The sequence below is a fragment of the Dreissena polymorpha genome, chromosome 11 (assembly GCF_020536995.1).
Source record: "Dreissena polymorpha isolate Duluth1 chromosome 11, UMN_Dpol_1.0, whole genome shotgun sequence".
NCBI lineage: Eukaryota > Metazoa > Mollusca > Bivalvia > Myida > Dreissenidae > Dreissena > Dreissena polymorpha.
In genome coordinates, this window is record NC_068365.1 from 46,502,602 (window position 1) to 46,523,518 (window position 20,917).

The window sequence follows — 20,917 nt, forward strand, 5'->3', positions numbered from 1 at the left end:
CCACTGAGAGAACTGAACAATGAGAGAACATTATACTTATAGGCGATTAATGAGAGAAATTAAGACGCGATCATTGAGAGAACTCAACAATGAGAGAACACAGAGAACTTATACCCGATTATTGAGAGAAATAAGGACGCGACCATTGACAGAACTTAACACGCATCACAGAGACAAACTAAAACGCGGTCAATGAGAGTACTTAACACTGATAGAACTTAGAGCACTTATACGCGATAACTGAGAAAACCTTAGACCCCCCAAATATGCTCAAAATACCCAATATACTCTCAAAATACCCTAACCCTAACCCTAACTCTAACCCTAACCTGCCAAAATTATGAGTATTTGGGTATTTTGAGCGAATTTGGGTGCATTTCAGGGTGTATATCGGGAGATATTTGGGTGTTAAGGGGTCAGTCGTGTTTCCAACTTCACATTGATAGAAAAATAAGAACATATACGCGATCAATAAGAAAAATTTAGATTCAATCACTGAGAGAACTTAACACTGAGAGAACATAGAGCACTTATACGCGATAACTGAAGACGCGATCAATGAGAGAACTTAACACGAAGAGAACAAAGAAAACTTATACGCGACCACTGAGAGAACAGAACAATGAGAGAACATAGAGAACTTATGCACAATAATTGATAGAAATTAGGACGCGACCACTGACAGAACTGAACACGCAATCACAGAGACAAATTAAAACGCCGTCAATGAGAGAGCTTAACACTGAGAGAACTTAAGCAAACTTAGACACGATAACTGAGAGAACTTACGACGCCATCATTAAGAGAACTTAACACTGAGAGAATTTAGAGAACTTATACGCGATCATTGAGAGAACTTGACACGAAGAGAAGAAAGAAAACTTATATGCGACCACTGAGAGAACAGAACAATGAGAGAACCTAGAGAACTTATTCACGATTATTGAGAGAAATTAAGAAGCGATCATTGAGAGAACTGAACAATTAGAGAACATAGAGAACTTATACGTGATCATTTAGATAACTTAACACGAAGAGAACAAAGAAAACTTATACGCCACCACTGAGAGAACAGAACAATGAGAGAACATAGAGAACTTATACGCGATAACTGAAGACGCGATCAATGAGAGAACTTAACACGAAGAGAACAAAGAAAACTTATACGCGAGCACTGAGATAACTGAACAATGAGTGAACATAGAGAACTTATGCGCGATTATTGAGAGAAATTAGGACGCGACCATTGACAGAACTTAACACGCATCACAGAGACAAACTAAAACGCGGTCAATGAGAGTACTTAACACTGAGAGAACTTAGCGCACTTATACACGATAACTGAGAGAACTTAAGACGCGATCATTACAAAAACTGAACAATGAGAGAATATAGAGAACTTATACGCGATCATTGAGAGAACTTAACATGAAGAGAACAAAGTAAACTTATACGCGACCACTGAGAGAACAGAACAATGAAAGAACAAAGAGAACTTATGCGCGATTATTGATAGAAATTAAGACGCGATCATTTAGAGAACTGAACAATGAGAGAATATAGAGAACTTATATGCGATAATTGAGAGAAATTAGGACGCGACCATTGACAGAACTTAACACGCATCACAGAGACAAATTAAAACGCGGTCAATGAGAGTACTTAACACTGAGAGAACTTAGCGCACTTATACACGATAACTGAGAGAACTTAAGACGCAATCATTACAAGAACTGAACAATGAGAGAATATAGAGAACTTATACGTGATCAATGAGAGAACTTAACATGAAGAGAACAAAGAAAACTTATACGCGACCACTGAGAGAACAGAACAATGAGAGAACATAGAGAACTTATGCACAATAATTGATAGAAATTAGGACGCGACCACTGACAGAACTAAACACGCAATCACAGAGACAAATTAAAACGCCGTCAATGAGAGAGCTTAACACCGAGAGAACTTAAGCAAACTTAGACACGATAACTGAGAGAACTTACGACGCGATCATTAAGAGAACTTAACACTGAGAGAATTTAGAGAACTTATACGCGATCATTGAGAGAACTTGACACGAAGAGAAGAAAGAAAACTTATATGCGACCACTGAGAAAACAGAACAATGAGAGAACGTAGAGAACTTATTCACGATTATTGAGAGAAATTAAGAAGCGATCATTGAGAGAACTGAACAATTAGAGAACATAGAGAACTTATACGTGATCATTTAGATAACTTAACACGAAGAGAACAAAGAAAACTTATACGCCACCACTGAGAGAACAGAACAATGAGAGAACATAGAGAACTTATACGCGATTATTGAGAGAAATTAGGACACGATCACTGACAGTACTTAACACGCGATCACAGAGACAAATTAAAACGCAGTTAATGAGAGAACCTATGTGCGATTAATGAGAGAAATTAAGACGCGATCATTGAGAGAACTGAACAATTAGAGAACATAGAGAACTTATACGCGATCATTGAGATAACTTAACACGAAGAGAACAAAGAAAACTTAAACGCCACCACTGAGAGAACAGAACAATGAGAGAACATAGAGAACTTATACGCGATTATTGAGAGAAATTAGGACACAATCACTGACAGAACTTAACACGCGATCAGAGAGACAAATTAAAACGCAGTTAATGAGAGAACTTATGCGCGATTAATGAGAGAAATTAAGACGCGATCATTGAGAGAACTGAACAATTAGAGAACACTGAGTAATTATACGCGATCATTGAGATAACTTAACACGAAGAGAACAAAAAAAACATACACGACCACTGAGAGAACTGAACAATGAGAGAACATAGAGAACTTATAGGCGATTAATGAGAGAAATTAAGACGCGATCATTGAGAGAACTCAACAATGAGAGAACACAGAGAACTTATACCCGATTATTGAGAGAAATAAGGACGCGACCATTGACAGAACTTAACACGCATCACAGAGACAAACTAAAACGCGGTCAATGAGAGTACTTAACACTGATAGAACTTAGAGCACTTATACGCGATAACTGAGAAAACCTTAGACCCCCCAAATATGCTCAAAATACCCAATATACTCTCAAAATACCCTAACCTTACCCTAACCTAACCCTAACTCTAACCCTAACCTGCCAAAATTATGAGTATTTGGGTATTTTGAGCGAATTTGGGTGCATTTGGGTGCATTTCAGGGTGTATATCGGGAGATATTTGGGTGTTAAGGGGTCAGTCGTGTTTCCAACTTCACATTGATAGAAAAATAAGAACATATACGCGATCAATAAGAAAAATTTAGATTCGATCACTGAGAGAACTTAACACTGAGAGAACATAGAGCACTTATACGCGATAACTGAGATAACTTAAGACGCGATCAATGAGAGAACTTAACACGAAGAGAACAAAGAAAACTTATACGCGAGCACTGAGATAACTGAACAATGAGTGAACATAGAGAACTTATGCGCGATTATTGAGAGAAATTAAGACGCGATCATTGAGAGAACTGAACATTGAGAGAAGATAGAGAACTTATACACGATTATTGAGAGAAATTATGTTGGAACTTAGTTAGAACTTAACACGCGACTACAGAGACAAATTAACACACAGTCAATAAGAGAACTTAACACTGAGAGAACTTAGCGCACTTACACGTTATAACTGACAGAACTTAAGACTGATCATTGAGAGAACTATACACAAAGAGAACTTAGAGAACTTATACGCGATCACTGTAAGAACGTAACAATGACAGAACAAAGAAAACTTACACGCGACCACTGAGAAAACTGAACAAGTAGAGAACATAGTGAACTTATACGCGATTATTGAAAGAAATTAAGACGCTATCATTGAGAGAACTGGACAATGAGAGAACATAGAGAACTTATACGCGATTATAGAGAGAAATAAGGTAAGAACTTAGTTAGAACTTAACACGCGATAACAAAGACAAACAAAAACGCCGTCAATGAGAGAACGTAACACTTAGAGAACTGAGCGCACTTATACACGACACGAACATTGAGAGAAGATAGAGAACTTATACGCGATTATTGAGAGAAATTAGGTTGGAACTTAATTAGAACTTAACACGCGACTACAGAGACAAATTAACACACGGTCAATAAGAGAACTTAACACTGAGAGAACTTAGCGCACTTATACACGATAACTGAGAGAACTTAAGACGCGATCATTACAAAATCTGAACAATGAGAGAATATAGAGAACTTATACGCGATCATTGAGAGAACTTAACACGAAGAGAACAAAGAAAACTTATACGCGAGCACTGAGATAACTGAACAATGAGTGAACATAGAGAACTTATGCGCGATTATTGAGAGAAATTAAGACGCGATCATTGAGAGAACTGAACATTGAGAGAAGATAGAGAACTTATACCCGATTATTGAGAGAAATTAGGTTGGAACTTAGTAAGAACTTAACACGCGACTACAGAGACAAATTAACACACGGTCAATAAGAGAACTTAACACTGAGAGAACTTAGCGCACTTACACGTTATAACTGAGAGAACTTAAGACTGATCATTGAGAGAACTATACACAAAGAGAACTTAGAGAACTTATACGCGATCAATGTAAGAACGTAACAATGACAGAACAAAGAAAACTTACACGCGACCACTGAGAAAACTGAACAAGTAGAGAACATAGTGAACTTATACGCGATTATTGAAAGAAATTAAGACGCTATCATTGAGAGAACTGGACAATGAGAGAACATAGAGAACTTATACGCGATTATAGAGAGAAATAAGGTAAGAACTTAGTTAGAACTTAACACGCGATAACAAAGACAAATAAAAACGCCGTCAATGAGAGAACGTAACACTTACAGAACTGAGCGCACTTATACACGACAACTGAGAAAACTTAAGATGCGATCATTAAGAGAACTAAATACTGAGAGAACTTAGAGAACTTATTTTCGCGATCATTGAGATAACTTAACACGAAGAGAACAAAGAAAACATATACGCGACCACTGAGAGAACTGAACGATGAGAGAACTTATGCACGATTAATGAGAGAAATTGAGACGCGATCATTGAGAGAACTCAACAATCAGAGAACATAGAGAACTTATACGCGATTATTGAGAGAAATTAGGACGCGACCATTGACAGAACTTAACACGCATTACAGAGACAAACTAAAACGCGGTCAATGAGAGTACTTAACACTGAGAGAACTTAGCGCACTTATACACGATAACTGAGAGAACTTAAGACGCGATCTTTACAAAAACTGAACAATGAGAGAATATAGTGAACTTATACGCGATCATTGAGAGAACTTAACATAAAGAGAACAAAGTAAACTTACACGCGACCACTGAGAGAACAGAACAATGAGAGAACAAAGAGAACTTATGCACGATAATTGATAGAAATTAAGACGCAATCATTGAGAGACTTGAACAATGAGAGAACATAGAGAACTTATATGCGATCATTGAGATAACTTAACACGTAGAGAACAAGGAAAACTTATACGCCACCACTGAGAGAACTGAACAATGAGAGAACATAGGGAACTTATTCGCGATTATTGAGAGAAATGAAGACGCGATCATTGAGAGAACTGAACAATGACAGAATATAGAGAACTTATACGCGATTATTGTGAGAAATTAGTACGCGACCACTGACAAAACTTAACACGCTTTCACAGAGACAAATAAAAACGCCGTCAATGAGAGAATTTAACACTGAGAGAACTTAGCGAACTTATACACGATAACTGAGAGAACTTAAAACGCGATCATTAAGAGAACTACACACTGAGGGAACTTAGAGAACTTATACGTGATCATTGAGATAACTTAAAACGAAGGGAACAAAGAAAACTTATATGCCACCACTAAGAGAACTGAACAATGAGAGAACTTATGCGCGATTATTGAAAGAAATGAAGACGCGATCATTGAGAGAACTGAACAATGAGAGAACATAGAGAACTTATACGCGATAATTGAGAGAAATTAGGACGCGACCATTGACAGAACTTAACACGCATCACAGAGACAAATTAAAACGCAGTCAATGAGAGTACTTAACACTGAGAGAATGTAGCGCACTTATACACGATAACTGAGAGAACTTAAGACGCGATCATTACAAGAACTGAACAATGAGAGAATATAGAGAACTTATACGCGATCATTGAGAGAACTTAACATGAAAAGAACAAAGAAAACTTATACGCTACCACTGAGAGAACAGAACAATGAGAGAACATAGAGAACTTATGCACGATAATTGATAGAAATTAAGAGGCGATCATTGAGAGAACTGAACAATTAGAGAATATACATGTAGAGAACTTATACGCGATCATTGAGATAACAACTTAGCGCACTTATACACGATAACTGAGAGAACTTAAGACGCGATCATTAAGAGAACTAAATACTGAGAGAACTTAGAGAACTTATTTTCGCGATCATTGTGATAACTTAACACAAAGAGAACAAAGAAAACATATACGCGACCACTGAGAGAACTGAACAATGAGAGAACATAGAGAACTTAGGCGCGATTAATGAGAGAAATTAAGACGCGATCATTGAGAGAACTCAACAATGAGAGAACATAGAGAACTTATACCCGATTATTGAGAGAAATAAGGACGCGACCATTGACAGAACTTAACACGCATCACAGAGACAAACTAAAACGGGGTCAATGAGAGTACTTAACACTGATAGAACTTAGAGCACTTATACGCGATAACTGAGAAAACCGTAGACCCCCCAAATATGCTCAAAATACCCAATATACTTTCAAAATACCCTAACCTTACCCTAACCTAACCCTAACTCTAACCCTAACCTGCCAAAATTATGAGTATTTGGGTATTTTGAGCGAATTTGGGTGCATTTGGGTGCATTTCAGGGTGTATATCGGGAGATATTTGGGTGTTCAGGGGTCAATCGTGCTTCCAACTTCACATTGATAGAAAATAAGAACATATACGCGATCAATAAGAAAAATTTAGATTCGATCACTGAGAGAACTTAGAGCACTTATACGCGATAACTGAGAGAACTTAAGACGCGATCATTGAGAGAACTTAACACGAAGAGAACAAAGAAAACTTATACGCGAGCACTGAGATAACTGAACAATGAGTGAACATAGAGAACTTATGCGCGATTATTGAGAGAAATTAAGACGCGATCATTGAGAGAACTGAACATTGAGAGAAGATAGAGAACTTATACGCGATTATTGAGAGAAATTAGGTTGGAACTTAGTTAGAACTTAACACGCGACTACAGAGACAAATTAACACACGGTCAATTAGAGAACTTAACACTGAGAGAACTTAGCGCACTTACACGTTATAACTGAGAGAACTTAAGACTGATCATTGAGAGAACTATACACAAAGAGAACTTAGAGAACTTATACGCGATCAATGAGAGAACGTAACAATGACAGAACAAAGAAAACTTACACGCGACCACTGAGAAAACTGAACAAGTAGAGAACATAGTGAACTTATACGCGATTATTGAAAGAAATTAAGACGCTATCATTGAGAGAACTGGACAATGAGAGAACATAGAGAACTTATACGCGATTATAGAGAGAAATAAGGTTAGAACTTAGTTAGAACTTAACACGCGATAACAAAGACAAATAAAAACGCCATCAATGACAGAACATAACACTTAGAGAACTGAGCGCACTTATACACGATAACTGAGAGAACTTAAGATGCGATCATTAAGAGAACTAAATACTGAGAGAACTTAGAGAACTTATTTTCGCGATCATTGAGATAACTTAACACGAAGAGAACAAAGAAAACATATACGCGACCACTGAGAGAACTGAACAATGGGAGAACTTAGAGAACTTATGCGCTATTAATGAGAGAAATTAAGACGCGATCATTGAGAGAACTCAACAATGAGAGAACATAGAGAACTTATACGCGATTATTGAGAGAAATTAGGACGCGACCATTGACAGAACTTAACACGCATCACAGAGACAAACTAAAACGCGGTCAATGAGAGTACTTAACACTGAGAGAACTTAGCGCACTTATACACGATAACTGAGAGAACTTAAGACGCGATCATTACAAAAACTGAACAATGAGAGAATATAGAGAACTTATACGCGATCATTGAGAGAACTTAACATGAAGAGAACAAAGTAAACTTATACGCGACCACTGAGAGAACAGAACAATGAAAGAACAAAGAGAACTTATGCGCGATTATTGATAGAAATTAAGACGCGAATATTTAGAGAACTGAACAATGAGAGAATATAGAGAACTTATACGCGATAATTGAGAGAAATTAGGACGCGACCATTGACAGAACTTAACACGCATCACAGAGACAAATTAAAACGCGGTAAATGAGAGTACTTAACACTGAGAGAACTTAGCGCACTTATACACGATAACTGAGAGAACTTAAGACGCAATCATTACAAGAACTGAACAATGAGAGAATATAGAGAACTTATACGTGATCATTGAGAGAACTTAACATGAAGAGAACAAAGAAAACTTATACGCGACCACTGAGAGAACAGAACAATGAGAGAACATAGAGAACTTATGCACAATAATTGATAGAAATTAGGACGCGACCACTGACAGAACTGAACACGCAATCACAGAGACAAATTAAAACGCCGTCAATGAGAGAGCTTAACACTGAGAGAACTTAAGCAAACTTAGACACGATAACTGAGAGAACTTACGACGCGATCATTAAGAGAACTTAACACTGAGAGAATTTAGAGAACTTATACGCGATCATTGAGAGAAGTTGACACGAAGAGAAGAAAGAAAACTTATATGCGACCACTGAGAGAACAGAACAATGAGAGAACGTAGAGAACTTATTCACGATTATTGAGAGAAATTAAGAAGCGATCATTGAGAGAACTGAACAATTAGAGAACATAGAGAACTTATACGTGATCATTTAGATAACTTAACACGAAGAGAACAAAGAAAACTTATACGCCACCACTGAGAGAACAGAACAATGAGAGAACATAGAGAACTTATACGCGATTATTGAGAGAAATTAGGACACGATCACTGACAGAACTTAACACGCGATCACAGAGACAAATTAAAACGCAGTTAATGAGAGAACCTATGTGCGATTAATGAGAGAAATTAAGACGCGATCATTGAGAGAACTGAACAATTAGAGAACATAGAGAACTTATACGCGATCATTGAGATAACTTAACACGAAGAGAACAAAGAAAACTTAAAGGCCACCACTGAGAGAACAGAACAATGAGAGAACATAGAGAACTTATACGCGATTATTGAGAGAAATTAGGACACAATCACTGACAGAACTGAACACGCGATCAGAGAGACAAATTAAAACGCAGTTAATGAGAGAACTTATGCGCGATTAATGAGAGAAATTAAGACGCGATCATTGAGAGAACTGAACAATTAGAGAACACAGAGTACTTATACGCGATCATTGAGATAACTTAACACGAAGAGAACAAAGAAAACTTATACGTCACCACTGAGAGAACAGAACAATGAGAGAAGATAGAGAACTTATACGCGATTATTGAGAGAAATTTGGTTAGAACTTAGTAAGAACTTAACACGCGATTACAGAAACAAATTAACACATGGTCAATGAGAGAACGTAACACTTAGAGAACTTAGCGCACTTATACACGATAACTGAGAGAACTTAAGACGCGATCATTAAGAGAACTAAATAGCTGAGAGAACTTAGAGAACTTATTTTCGCGATCATTGAGATAACTTAACACGAAGAGAACAAAGAAAACATACACGACCACTGAGAGAACTGAACAATGAGAGAACATTATACTTATAGGCGATTAATGAGAGAAATTAAGACGCGATCATTGAGAGAACTCAACAATGAGAGAACACAGAGAACTTATACCCGATTATTGAGAGAAATAAGGACGCGACCATTGACAGAACTTAACACGCATCACAGAGACAAACTAAAACGCGGTCAATGAGAGTACTTAACACTGATAGAACTTAGAGCACTTATACGCGATAACTGAGAAAACCTTAGACCCCCCAAATATGCTCAAAATACCCAATATACTCTCAAAATACCCTAACCTAACCCTAACTCTAACCCTAACCTGCCAAAATTATGAGTATTTGGGTATTTTGAGCGAATTTGGGTGCATTTCAGGGTGTATATCGGGAGATATTTGGGTGTTAAGGGGTCAGTCGTGTTTCCAACTTCACATTGATAGAAAAATAAGAACATATACGCGATCAATAAGAAAAATTTAGATTCAATCACTGAGAGAACTTAACACTGAGAGAACATAGAGCACTTATACGCGATAACTGAAGACGCGATCAATGAGAGAACTTAACACGAAGAGAACAAAGAAAACTTATACGCGACCACTGAGAGAACAGAACAATGAGAGAACATAGAGAACTTATGCACAATAATTGATAGAAATTAGGACGCGACCACTGACAGAACTGAACACGCAATCACAGAGACAAATTAAAATGCCGTCAATGAGAGAGCTTAACACTGAGAGAACTTAAGCAAACTTAGACACGATAACTGAGAGAACTTACGACGCGATCATTAAGAGAACTTAACACTGAGAGAATTTAGAGAACTTATACGCGATCATTGAGAGAACTTGACACGAAGAGAAGAAAGAAAACTTATATGCGACCACTGAGAGAACAGAACAATGAGAGAACGTAGAGAACTTATTCACGATTATTGAGAGAAATTAAGAAGCGATCATTGAGAGAACTGAACAATTAGAGAACATAGAGAACTTATACGTGATCATTTAGATAACTTAACACGAAGAGAACAAAGAAAACTTATACGCCACCACTGAGAGAACAGAACAATGAGAGAACATAGAGAACTTATACGCGATTATTGAGAGAAATTAGGACACGATCACTGACAGAACTTAACACGCGATCACAGAGACAAATTAAAACGCAGTTAATGAGAGAACCTATGTGCGATTAATGAGAGAAATTAAGACGCGATCATTGAGAGAACTGAACAATTAGAGAACATAGAGAACTTATACGCGATCATTGAGATAACTTAACACGAAGAGAACAAAGAAAACTTAAACGCCACCACTGAGAGAACAGAACAATGAGAGAACATAGAGAACTTATACGCGATTATTGAGAGAAATTAGGACACAATCACTGACAGAACTTAACACGCGATCAGAGAGACAAATTAAAACGCAGTTAATGAGAGAACTTATGCGCGATTAATGAGAGAAATTAAGACGCGATCATTGAGAGAACTGAACAATTAGAGAACACAGAGTACTTATACGCGATCATTGAGATAACTTAACACGAAGAGAACAAAGAAAACTTATACGTCACCACTGAGAGAACAGAACAATGAGAGAAGATAGAGAACTTATACGCGATTATTGAGAGAAATTTGGTTAGAACTTAGTAAGAACTTAACACGCGATTACAGAAACAAATTAACACATGGTCAATGAGAGAACGTAACACTTAGAGAACTTAGCGCACTTATACACGATAACTGAGAGAACTTAAGACGCGATCATTAAGAGAACTAAATACTGAGAGAACTTAGAGAACTTATTTTCGCGATCATTGAGATAACTTAACACGAAGAGAACAAAGAAAACATACACGACCACTGAGAGAACTGAACAATGAGAGAACATAGAGAACTTATAGGCGATTAATGAGAGAAATTAAGACGCGATCATTGAGAGAACTCAACAATGAGAGAACACAGAGAACTTATACCCGATTATTGAGAAAAATAAGGACGCGACCATTGACAGAACTTAACACGCATCACAGAGACAAACTAAAACGCGGTCAATGAGAGTACTTAACACTGATAGAACTTAGAGCACTTATACGCGATAACTGAGAAAACCTTAGACCCCCCAAATATGCTCAAAATACCCAATATACTCTCAAAATACCCTAACCTAACCCTAACTCTAACCCTAACCTGCCAAAATTATGAGTATTTGGGTATTTTGAGCGAATTTGGGTGCATTTGGGTGCATTTCAGGGTGTATATCGGGAGATATTTGGGTGTTAAGGGGTCAGTCGTGTTTCCAACTTCACATTGATAGAAAAATAAGAACATATACGCGATCAATAAGAAAAATTTAGATTCGATCACTGAGAGAACTTAACACTGAGAGAACATAGAGCACTTATACGCGATAACTGAGATAACTTAAGACGCGATCAATGAGAGAACTTAACACGAAGAGAACAAAGAAAACTTATACGCGAAGCACTGAGATAACTGAACAATGAGTGAACATAGAGAACTTATGCGCGATTATTGAGAGAAATTAAGACGCGATCATTGAGAGAACTGAACATTGAGAGAAGATAGAGAACTTATACGCGATTATTGAGAGAAATTAGGTTGGAACTTAGTTAGAACTTAACACGCGACTACAGAGACAAATTAACACACGGTCAATAAGAGAACTTAACACTGAGAGAACTTAGCGCACTTACACGTTATAACTGAGAGAACTTAAGACTGATCATTGAGAGAACTATACACAAAGAGAACTTAGAGAACTTATACGCGATCAATGAGAGAACGTAACAATGACAGAACAAAGAAAACTTACACGCGACCACTGAGAAAACTGAACAAGTAGAGAACATAGTGAACTTATACGCGATTATTGAAAGAAATTAAGACGCTATCATTGAGAGAACTGGACAATGAGAGAACATAGAGAACTTATACGCGATTATAGAGAGAAATAAGGTAAGAACTTAGTTAGAACTTAACACGCGATAACAAAGACAAACAAAAACGCCGTCAATGAGAGAACGTAACACTTAGAGAACTGAGCGCACTTATACACGACACGAACATTGAGAGAAGATAGAGAACTTATACGCGATTATTGAGAGAAATTAGGTTGAACTTAATTAGAACTTAACACGCGACTACAGAGACAAATTAACACACGGTCAATAAGAGAACTTAACACTGAGAGAACTTAGCGCACTTATACACGATAACTGAGAGAACTTAAGACGCGATCATTACAAAATCTGAACAATGAGAGAATATAGAGAACTTATACGCGATCATTGAGAGAACTTAACACGAAGAGAACAAAGAAAACTTATACGTGAGCACTGAGATAACTGAACAATGAGTGAACATAGAGAACTTATGCGCGATTATTGAGAGAAATTAAGACGCGATCATTGAGAGAACTGAACATTGAGAGAAGATAGAGAACTTATACGCGATTATTGAGAGAAATTAGGTTGGAACTAAGTTAGAACTTAATACCCGACTACAGAGACAAATTAACACACGGTCAATAAGAGAACTTAACACTGAGAGAACTTAGCGCACTTACACGTTATAACTGAGAGAACTTAAGACTGATCATTGAGAGAACTATACACAAAGAGAACTTAGAGAACTTATACGCGATCAATGAGAGAACGTAACAATGACAGAACAAAGAAAACTTACACGCGACCACTGAGAAAACTGAACAAGTAGAGAACATAGTGAACTTATACGCGATTATTGAAAGAAATTAAGACGCTATCATTGAGAGAACTGGACAATGAGAGAACATAGAGGACTTATACGCGATTATAGAGAGAAATAAGGTTAGAACTTAGTTAGAACTTAACACGCGATAACAAAGACAAATAAAAACGCCGTCAATGACAGAACGTAAGACTTAGAGAACTGAGCGCACTTATACACGATAACTGAGAGAACTTAAGACGCGATCATTAAGAGAACTAAATACTGAGAGAACTTAGAGAACTTATTTTCGCGATCATTGAGATATCTTAACACGAAGAGAACAAAGAAAACATATACGCGACCACTGAGAGAACTGAACAATGGGAGAACTTAGAGAACTTATGCGCTATTAATGAGAGAAATTAAGACGCGATCATTGAGAGAACTCAACAATGAGAGAACATAGAGAACTTATACACGATTATTGAGAGAAATTAGGACGCGACCATTGACAGAACTTAACACGCATCACAGAGACAAACTAAAACGCGGGTCAATGAGAGTACTTAACACTGAGAGAACTTAGCGCACTTATACACGATAACTGAGAGAACTTAAGACGCGATCATTACAAAAACTGAACAATGAGAGAATATAGAGAACTTATACGCGATCATTGAGAGAACTTAACATGAAGAGAACAAAGTAAACGTATACGCGACCACTGAGAGAACAGAACAATGAAAGAACAAAGAGAACTTATGCGCGATTATTGATAGAAATTAAGACGCGATCATTTAGAGAACTGAACAATGAGAGAATATAGAGAACTTATACGCGATAATTGAGAGAAATTAGGACGCGACCATTGACAGAACTTAACACGCATCACAGAGACAAATTAAAACGCGGTCAATGAGAGTACTTAACACTGAGAGAACTTAGCGCACTTATACACGATAACTGAGAGAACTTAAGACGCAATATTACAAGAACTGAACAATGAGAGAATATAGAGAACTTGTACGTGATCATTGAGAGAACTTAACATGAAGAGAACAAAGAAAACTTATACGCGACCACTGAGAGAACAGAACAATGAGAGAACGTAGAGAACTTATGCACAATAATTGATAGAAATTAGGACGCGACCACTGACAGAACTGAACACGCAATCACAGAGACAAATTAAAACGCCGTCAATGAGAGAGCTTAACACTGAGAGAACTTAAGCAAACTTAGACACGATAACTGAGAGAACTTACGACGCGATCATTAAGAGAACTTAACACTGAGAGAATTTAGAGAACTTATACGCGATCATTGAGAGAACTTGACACGAAGAGAAGAAAGAAAACTTATATGCGACCACTGAGAGAACAGAACAATGAGAGAACGTAGAGAACTTATTCACGATTATTGAGAGAAATTAAGAAGCGATCATTGAGAGAACTGAACAATTAGAGAACATAGAGAACTTATACGTGATCATTTAGATAACTTAACACGAAGAGAACAAAGAAAACTTATACGCCACCACTGAGAGAACAGAACAATGAGAGAACATAGAGAACTTATACGCGATTATTGAGAGAAATTAGGACACGATCACTGACAGAACTTAACACGCGATCACAGAGACAAATTAAAACGCAGTTAATGAGAGAACCTATGTGCGATTAATGAGAGAAATTAAGACGCGATCATTGAGAGAACTGAACAATTAGAGAACATAGAGAACTTATACGCGATCATTGAGATAACTTAACACGAAGAGAACAAAGAAAACTTAAACGCCACCACTGAGAGAACAGAACAATGAGAGAACATAGAGAACTTATACGCGATTATTGAGATAAATTAGGACACAATCACTGACAGAACTTAACACGCGATCAGAGAGACAAATTAAAACGCAGTTAATGAGAGAACTTATGCGCGATTAATGAGAGAAATTAAGACGCGATCATTGAGAGAACTGAACAATTAGAGAACACAGAGTACTTATACGCGATCATTGAGATAACTTAACACGAAGAGAACAAAGAAAACTTATACGTCACCACTGAGAGAACAGAACAATGAGAGAAGATAGAGAACTTATACGCGATTATTGAGAGAAATTTGGTTAGAACTTAGTAAGAACTTAACACGCGATTACAGAAACAAATTAACACATGGTCAATGAGAGAATGTAACACTTAGAGAACTTAGCGCACTTATACACGATAACTGAGAGAACTTAAGACGCGATCATTAAGAGAACTAAATACTGAGAGAACTTAGAGAACTTATTTTCGCGATCATTGAGATAACTTAACACGAAGAGAACAAAGAAAACATACACGACCACTGAGAGAACTGAACAATGAGAGAACATTATACTTATAGGCGATTAATGAGAGAAATTAAGACGCGATCATTGAGAGAACTCAACAATGAGAGAACACAGAGAACTTATACCCGATTATTGAGAGAAATAAGGACGCGACCATTGACAGAACTTAACACGCATCACAGAGACAAACTAAAACGCGGTCAATGAGAGTACTTAACACTGATAGAACTTAGAGCACTTATACGCGATAACTGAGAAAACCTTAGACCCCCCAAATATGCTCAAAATACCCAATATACTCTCAAAATACCCTAACCTAACCCTAACTCTAACCCTAACCTGCCAAAATTATGAGTATTTGGGTATTTTGAGCGAATTTGGGTGCATTTCAGGGTGTATATCGGGAGATATTTGGGTGTTAAGGGGTCAGTCGTGTTTCCAACTTCACATTGATAGAAAAAATAAGAACATATACGCGATCAATAAGAAAAATTTAGATTCAATCACTGAGAGAACTTAACACTGAGAGAACATAGAGCACTTATACGCGATAACTGAAGACGCGATCAATGAGAGAACTTAACACAAAGAGAACAAAGAAAACTTATACGCGACCACTGAGAGAACAGAACAATGAGAGAACATAGAGAACTTATGCACAATAATTGATAGAAATTAGGACGCGACCACTGACAGAACTGAACACGCAATCACAGAGACAAATTAAAACGCCGTCAATGAGAGAGCTTAACACTGAGAGAACTTAAGCAAACTTAGACACGATAACTGAGAGAACTTACGACGCCATCATTAAGAGAACTTAACACTGAGAGAATTTAGAGAACTTATACGCGATCATTGAGAGAACTTGACACGAAGAGAAGAAAGAAAACTTATATGCGACCACTGAGAGAACAGAACAATGAGAGAACCTAGAGAACTTATTCACGATTATTGAGAGAAATTAAGACGCGATCATTGAGAGAACTGAACAATTAGAGAACATAGAGAACTTATACGTGATCATTTAGATAACTTAACACGAAGAGAACAAAGAAAACTTATACGCCACCACTGAGAGAACAGAACAATGAGAGAACATAGAGAACTTATACGCGATTATTGAGAGAAATTAGGACACGATCACTGACAGTACTTAACACGCGATCACAGAGACAAATTAAAACGCAGTTAATGAGAGAACCTATGTGCGATTAATGAGAGAAATTAAGACGCGATCATTGAGAGAACTGAACAATTAGAGAACATAGAGAACTTATACGCGATCATTGAGATAACTTAACACGAAGAGAACAAAGAAAACTTAAACGCCACCACTGAGAGAACAGAACAATGAGAGAACATAGAGAACTTATACGCGATTATTGAGAGAAATTAGGACACAATCACTGACAGAACTTAACACGCGATCAGAGAGACAAATTAAAACGCAGTTAATGAGAGAACTTATGCGCGATTAATGAGAGAAATTAAGACGCGATCATTGAGAGAACTGAACAATTAGAGAACACAGAGTACTTATACGCGATCATTGAGATAACTTAACACGAAGAGAACAAGAAAACATACACGACCACTGAGAGAACTGAACAATGAGAGAACATAGAGAACTTATAGGCGATTAATGAGAGAAATTAACACGCGATCATTGAGAGAACTCAACAATGAGAGAACACAGAGAACTATACCCGATTATTGAGAGAAATAAGGACGCGACCATTGACAGAACTTAACACGCATCACAGAGACAAACTAAAACGCGGTCAATGAGAGTACTTAACACTGATAGAACTTAGAGCACTTATACGCGATAACTGAGAAAACCTTAGACCCCCCAAATATGCTCAAAATACCCAATATACTCTCAAAATACCCTAACCTTACCCTAACCTAACCCTAACTCTAACCCTAACCTGCCAAAATTATGAGTATTTGGGTATTTTGAGCGAATTTGGGTGCATTGGGTGCATTTCAGGGTGTATATCGGGAGATATTTGGGTGTTAAGGGGTCAGTCGTGTTTCCAACTTCACATTGATAGAAAAAATAAGAACATATACGCGATCAATAAGAAAAATTTAGATTCGATCACTGAGAGAACTTAACACTGAGAGAACATAGAGCACTTATACGCGATAACTGAGATAACTTAAGACGCGATCAATGAGAGAACTTAACACGAAGAGAACAAAGAAAACTTATACGCGAGCACTGAGATAACTGAACAATGAGTGAACATAGAGAACTTATGCGCGATTATTGAGAGAAATTAAGACGCGATCATTGAGAGAACTGAACATTGAGAGAAGATAGAGAACTTATACACGATTATTGAGAGAAATTATGTTGGAACTTAGTTAGAACTTAACACGCGACTACAGAGACAAATTAACACACAGTCAATAAGAGAACTTAACACTGAGAGAACTTAGCGCACTTACACGTTATAACTGAGAGAACTTAAGACTGATCATTGAGAGAACTATACACAAAGAGAACTTAGAGAACTTATACGCGATCACTGTAAGAACGTAACAATGACAGAACAAAGAAAACTTACACGCGACCACTGAGAAAACTGAACAAGTAGAGAACATAGTGAACTTATACGCGATTATTGAAAGAAATTAAGACGCTATCATTGAGAGAACTGGACAATGAGAGAACATAGAGAACTTATACGCGATTATAGAGAGAAATAAGGTAAGAACTTAGTTAGAACTTAACACGCGATAACAAAGACAAACAAAAACGCCGTCAATGAGAGAACGTAACACTTAGAGAACTGAGCGCACTTATACACGACACGAACATTGAGAGAAGATAGAGAACTTATACGCGATTATTGAGAGAAATTAGATTGGAACTTAATTAGAACTTAACACGCGACTACAGAGACAAATTAACACACGGTCAATAAGAGAACTTAACACTGAGAGAACTTAGCGCACTTATACACGATAACTGAGAGAACTTAAGACGCGATCATTACAAAATCTGAACAATGAGAGAATATAGAGAACTTATACGCGATCATTGAGAGAACTTAACACGAAGAGAACAAAGAAAACTTATACGCGAGCACTGAGATAACTGAACAATGAGTGAACATAGAGAACTTATGCGCGATTATTGAGAGAAATTAAGACGCAATCATTGAGAGAACTGAACATTGAGAGAAGATAGAGAACTTATACACGATTATTGAGAGAAATTATGTTGGAACTTAGTTAGAACTTAACACGCGACTACAGAGACAAATTAACACACGGTCAATAAGAGAACTTAACACTGAGAGAACTTAGCGCACTTACACGTAATAACTGAGAGAACTTAAGACTGATCATTGAGAGAACTATACACAAAGAGAACTTAGAGAACTTATACGCGATCAATGAGAGAACGTAACAATGACAGAACAAAGAAAACTTACACGCGACCACTGAGAAAACTGAACAAGTAGAGAAACATAGTGAACTTATACGCGATTATTGAAAGAAATTAAGACGCTATCATTGAGAGAACTGGACAATGAGAGAACATAGAGAACTTATACGCGATTATAGAGAGAAATAAGGTAAGAACTTAGTTAGAACTTAACACGCGATAACAAAGACAAACAAAAACGCCGTCAATGAGAGAACGTAACACTTAGAGAACTGAGCGCACTTATACACGACACGAACATTGAGAGAAGATAGAGAACTTATACGCGATTATTGAGAGAAATTAGGGTGGAACTTAATTAGAACTTAACACGCGACTACAGAGACAAATTAACACACGGTCAATAAGAGAACTTAACACTGAGAGAACTTAGCGCACTTATACACGATAACTGAGAGAACTTAAGACGCGATCATACAAAATCTGAACAATGAGAGAATATAGAGAAACTTATACGCGATCATTGAGAGAACTTAACACGAAGAGAACAAAGAAAATTATACGCGAGCACTGAGATAACTGAACAATGAAAGTGAACATAGAGAACTTATGCGCGATTATTGAGAGAAATTAAGACGCGATCATTGAGAGAACTGAACATTGAGAGAAGATAGAGAACTTATACACGATTATTGAGAGAAATTATGTTGGAACTTAGTTAGAACTTAACACGCGACTACAGAGACAAATTAACACACGGTCAATAAGAGAACTTAACACTGAGAGAACTTAGCGCACTTACACGTTATAACTGAGAGAACTTAAGACTGATCATTGAGAGAACTATACACAAAGAGAACTTAGAGAACTTATACGCGATCACTGTAAGAACGTAACAATGACAGAACAAAGAAAACTTACACGCGACACTGAGAGAAAACTGAACAAGTAGAGACATAGTGAAACTTATACGCGATTATTGAAAGAAATTAAGACGCTATCATTGAGAGAACTGGACAATGAGAGAACATAGAGAACTTATACGCGATTATAGAGAGAAATAAGGTAAGAACTTAGTTAGAACTTAACAAGCGATAACAAAGACAAACAAAAACGCCGTTAATGAGAGAACGTAAAACACTTAGAGAACTGAGCGCACTTATACACGACACGAACATTGAGAGAAGATAGAGAACTTTATACGAGATTATTGAGAGAAATTAGGGTGGAACCTAATTAGACTTAACACGCGACTACAGAGACAAATAAACACACGGTCAATAAGAGAACTTAACACGAGAGAATTAGCGCACTTATACACGATAACTGAGAGAACTTAAGACGCGATCATTACAAAATCTGAACAATGAGAGAATATAGAGGAACTTATACGCGATCATTGAGAGAACTTAACACGAAGAGACAAAGAAAAAGTATACGTGAGCACTGAGATAACTGAACAATGAGTGAAAATAGAGAAAACTTATGCGCGATGAGAGAGAAATTAAGACGCGATCATTGAGAGAACTGAACATTGAGAGAAGATAGAGAACTTATACGCGATTATTGAGAGAAATTAGGTACCCG

The 20,917-nt window shown here is 37.1% G+C and overlaps 1 long non-coding RNA gene across 3 annotated transcripts; it reads right to left on the reverse strand.

Annotated features, from left to right (window-relative positions):
• Positions 1 to 796: 796 nt before the first annotated feature.
• Positions 797 to 15,678, reverse strand: LOC127849546 (uncharacterized). 3 transcript variants are annotated; one of them, XR_008034902.1, is made up of 3 exons: positions 15,519 to 15,678; positions 8,908 to 9,179; positions 797 to 921 (listed from the first exon to the last, which is right to left on the reverse strand). It is a non-coding gene; the product is annotated as an uncharacterized LOC127849546 (long non-coding RNA). The 3 variants fall into 3 exon arrangements; XR_008034901.1 differs by lacking the exon at positions 15,519 to 15,678 and adding an exon at positions 11,316 to 11,978; XR_008034900.1 differs by lacking the exon at positions 15,519 to 15,678 and adding an exon at positions 9,443 to 9,765.
• Positions 15,679 to 20,917: the final 5,239 nt, after the last annotated feature.